The sequence below is a fragment of the Otolemur garnettii genome, unplaced genomic scaffold (genome assembly GCF_000181295.1).
Source record: "Otolemur garnettii isolate 467f Iridium unplaced genomic scaffold, OtoGar3 scaffold00144, whole genome shotgun sequence".
In the NCBI taxonomy this organism is placed as follows: domain Eukaryota; kingdom Metazoa; phylum Chordata; class Mammalia; order Primates; family Galagidae; genus Otolemur; species Otolemur garnettii.
In genome coordinates, this window is record NW_003852539.1 from 3,548,170 (window position 1) to 3,553,121 (window position 4,952).

The window sequence follows — 4,952 nt, forward strand, 5'->3', positions numbered from 1 at the left end:
GACAGTATTTTTTGTTTTTTTTTGTTTGTTTTTTTTTTTGAGACAGGGTCTCAAGCTGTTGCCATGGTGTCACAGCTCACAGTAATCTCAAACTCTTGGGCTTAAGCAATTCTCTTGCCTCAGCCTCCCAAGTAGCTGGGACTACAGGCGCCCGCCACAGTGCCCAGCTATTTTTTGGTTGCAGCCGTCATTGTTGTTTGGCAGGCCCGGGCTGGATTCAAACCTGCCAGCTCAGGTATATGTGGCTGGCATCTTAGCTGCTTGAGCCACAGGCGCCGAGCCCCTAATATGTTTCTTTAAATTGTATCTTTCTGTAGTTCTAAGCAAAAATATTCATGAAATCAAATGATTAACATCCCACTTATATTTCTCTAATCCACCATGTTCCAACTAAAATCATCCCCTATATCACCTCAGTTTGGAAAACACTATGGCCTGCTTCTATCTTAACATCCCGGGAATCATGGGATGGTTACATGGTCTCACAAAAATGACTCTAGCTGCCATGTGCAAAATGGATGGCAGGGGCACAAGAGGAGATGGGTAATGAGACTGTGGCAGGCGTCCGATATAAGCAGGGGATCTGATGTGGGTAGCCAGGTGGACACACAGGCCTTTCCCACCAGTGCTTGCCCATCAAAACCAAGATCTTTGTTTTGTATCCTCATGTTGATCCAAACCTTCCCAGATAAGCGGGTTCTTCTGTGACCCTCCCATCTCAGTATCAGCCCCAGGACCACCAGGATTCAGGACAGTGTGTCTGATGCCCCCCATGAGAGCCTGGCCCCGTGTCAGTTCAGGCTGACCATCATTAGGACTTTTTCGTCCCGTACAGTTGGGCCCTGTGGTCTCCAGTCGAGCAACAACAGCTTCCGCAGCTGACCACTCTGAGTGTTTCAGGAACTCCAAAGGTTGTATCTTTCTCTCTTTTATTTTTTGAGCACTACTGCTTAAAGTTATGATTTCTATCAGTCTGTCACCTGTATGTTGATGACTCCTAAACTATATGCTCTGAAGTCCTCACCTTACCCAATGAGCTAGCCTGTATGGTTATTCTTCCTGACTCATCCTTCCCAGCCTGCCTCACTGTAAACCTTCTACCATTGGGAAGACTTGACTCCCTCTGGCACTGTCTCAACCCCAGGGCCTCTGTCTGTCACTCCCCCATCCTCTGCTGGCCATGGCTGGCCTGTCGCTGCATCTAAACCATTATTCCTCCATTCTCCTGCAGTACGACTCTGTCTGTTCTTAAGATTCTTTCAAGACTGCCCTCTCCTCCTCCTCCAGTTTGTGAGCTACCTGATGGAGGAGTGGGGATGGGAGAGGCTGCACGGCGCCTGCTCTGTGCTCCTCAGCAGATGCAAAGGTGGACAAGACAGCCCATGTGGTGGAGGTGGGGAGGCAGTTCTAGGACATCCAACCAAGGAAGGGAAGGAAGAAAAGGAAAAGAAGGAAGGGAAGAAAGATATAGGAAAAAAAAGGGAAGGAAGGCTTTCTGGAGTAGGTGATTTCTCATGTAGGTTTCACAAAGGCTGGAGCTCTGCGCAAGTTGGCGGGGGCGCCATGGATGAAGAGGGGGAGGAAGGCAGAGGCAAGACGGGTTACAAGTCCTTTGCTCAGACGTTTAAAGTTTACTTTTATTGCAATGGAGAGTTACTGGCAGGATTAAGCAGGGGAATGGCAGGATTAAGCAGGGGAGTGGCGGGACTGATCTGCATTTTAAAAAGATAACTGGCTGGATCTGCATTTTATAAAGATAACTGGTTGCTGTGGGAGAATGGAAGAGGGTGCAGAGGAGACCGGCTGAGGGACTCCTTGGAGTGGGAAGAACTGGGGAAGGTCTGAGACCCCTACCATGTAGATGCAGAATCTGTGAGCTGGTGATGGGCTGGGTGGGAGTATGGAGTGAGAAGAGATACAGGGTCACGCCTGGGCTCTTCTAATCCGGGCAAATGGATCAATGGCGAAGGCCAATGAGTGCCTGCCCAGCAGGAACTGAGGATACAAGAGCAAACAGGACCTACCAGGCCTCTGCCCTCAAAGAGCTTACATGCCAAATAAATGAATACATGATACATATCTCTTTCTTTCTTTCTTTCTTCCTTTAAGACAGAGCCTCACAGAGTCACCCTGGGTAGAGTGCTATGGTGTCATAGCTCACAGCAACCTCAAACTCTTGGGCTCAAGCCATTCTCTTGCCTCAGCCTGCCAAGTAGCTGGGACTACAGGCACTCACTATGAAGCTCAGCTAATTTATTTTAGAAAAGGGGTCTCACTTTTGCTCAGGCTGGTCTTGAACTCCTGAGCTCAAGCAATCTATCTGCCTCGACCTCCCCTACAGGCATGAGCCACAGCACCTGGCCTACGTGATATATTCTCACACATTCTGGGAAGGTTAACAAGCAGAGCACCCCAACAGAGGTTGACAGAGGGAAGGGTGGCTTTTCTGAAGAGGAGATGCTTGAGCTGAGACCTGGAGCATGAAAACGCTCCAGCCAGGCAATGTGAGTCCTAGAATGAGGACACAGCCAATGCAAAGGCCCTGAGGGGCCAAAAGGAACAAAGTGGCCAGAGTGTGTGTTGTAAGCCAGGGAAAAGTCTTCAAGAAGAATCTGGAGACTGTCCAGGAACTGCGGGCAAGAAATCTGAGTGTCATTCTCAGAGCCCAGAGGAAGCACCTGCATAGGGCCAGGGACACAGCGAGAGGAGCAGGGAGAGACTCCCAGTTTAGCTAGGGGCTTCAAGAATCAGGTGGCCTGTGGAGGATTTTGGAGCTAAGAGTGGTGGCTCACACCTGTAATCCTAGTACTCTGGGAGGCCAAGACTGGTGGATCACAAACTCAGGAGTTTGAGACCAGCCTGAGCAAGAGCAAGACCTCATCTCTATAACTAGCTGGGTATTGTGGCAGGCACCTGTAATCCCAGCTACTCAGGAGGCTGAGGCAAGAGGATAGCATGAGCCCAAGAATTTGAGGTTGCTGTTGATGTCACAGCACTCTACTAAGTGTGGCAAACTGAGACTCTGTCTCAAAAAAAAAAAGAGAGAGAGAGAGAGGGTCTGGGCTGCGGATGCAGATGCAGGAGGCATTACATGGACGATAATCAAATCCAGAGGAATAGAGGCAGCCACCCAGGGACAGTAGCACAGTCTATAGAGCCCTGTCTCAGCCTTCAGCTGCATTGGAACCACCTGGGGACCTGGAGGAATTTCTGGGCCCCCACACCCCCCAGAGTTTCTTTTCTTTCTCCCTCACTCTCTTTCTTTTTTTTTTAAGAGACAAGGTCTACCCTGTCACCCAGGCTAGAGTGAAGTGGTGTTAGCATAGCTCACTGCAACCCCCAATTCCTGAGGTTCAAGCACTTCAGCCTCCCAAGTAGGTGAGACTACTGACTCTTATTGCTACCCCCAGCTAAATTATTATTATTATTATTTGTAAAGATGGGGTCTCACTATGTTTTCCAGGCTGGTTAATTCAGCTTCCTGGGCTCAATCGATTTTCCCATGTTGGCCTCTCAAAGCAATGGCATTACAGGTGTGAGCCGCCACTTACCCCTTGTGTCTCTGTGTGGGTTGGAACCCCAACATTTCTGATTAAGGAGGTCCTGGGTTAAGGCCTGAGAATTTCATTTCTAACAAATTTCCAGATGACTGTGATGGTGCTGGTGCAGAGAGCATACTTTAAGAAACGTTGTTATGGCTCCGCACCTGTGGCTCAAGTGGCTAAGGTGCCAGCCACATACACCTAAGGTGGCGGGTTCGAATCCAGCCCGGACCCGCCAAACAACAATGACAGCTGCAACCAAAAAATAGCCGGGCATTGTGGCAGGCGCCTGTGGTCCCAGCTACTTGGGAGGCTGAGACAGGAGACTCGCTTGAGCCCGGGAGTTGGAGGTTGCTGTGAGCTGTGAAGCCACAGCACTCTACCCAGGGGGACAGCTTGAGGCTCTGTCTCAAAAAAAAAAAGAAAGAAAAAGAAAAGAAACGTTGTTATCACATGAGGAGAGCGGAGGGCCCAGGACTTGACGATAAGAAACAGGAACATGTAAGGATGGCTAGAAAAAGACCAACTTGCGAAGAAGTAACTGAGAAGGGGCAACTGGGAGGTCAAAGGAAGTTGGGTGGTTATTTGATTAATATTTGCCCCCCTCCGCTAGGCTGTCTGGTCTTAGTGGCATCCCTGGCACCTGGCATGGAGCCTAGACAAGGAGGCCCTAATCTGTCCTTTCTGGAGGAGGGAGAGAATCACAGAGGCCAAGGCTGGGAAATATTTCGAGGAGGAAGCAGTCAATAGTGTCAAACTTTAGCCCCTGTCATGCTCAGCACGCCCCTGCTTGGTGCTTCAGTTCTGGGCAAACAGGTAAAGGGGGAGGGTCCCTCTTGGGCACCTCCCTCATGACTACTTCTGTGTCTTGGCCAGCAGTGAGTTCTCGGCAGGTGCCTCCTCAACCTGCCAGGAAATTCCTGCAGGGCCAGGCCCAGCCATAGCCAACTGCTCTGTCCAGGGAGGCAGTGACAGAGATGAGGTCCAGTGATAACCAGCAAGTCACCTCTCTCTCCTCGCCTGAAAAATGGAGATAAGTGACCACACCTCCCTCACAGAGGAGAGGAAGGACCAAAGGAGATAACAGGCAGGGTTTTTCTTTCTTCTTTTTTTTTTCTTTTTTTGGAGACAGAGTCTCACTTTGTCACCCTAGGTAGAGTGCTATGGTGTTGTAGTTCACAGCAACCTCAAATTGTTGGGTTTGTTAATCTTCTTGCCTCAGACTCCCGAGTAGCTGGGACTATGGGGGCCTGACACAACACCTGGCTAGTTTTTCTATTTTTGTTTTCTTGTGGTTTTTTTTTTTTTTTTTTAGACAGAGTCTCACTATATGGCCCTCAGTAGAATGCGGCATCACAGCTCACAGCTACCCCTAACTCTTGGGCTTAAGTGATCCTCTTGCCTCAGCCT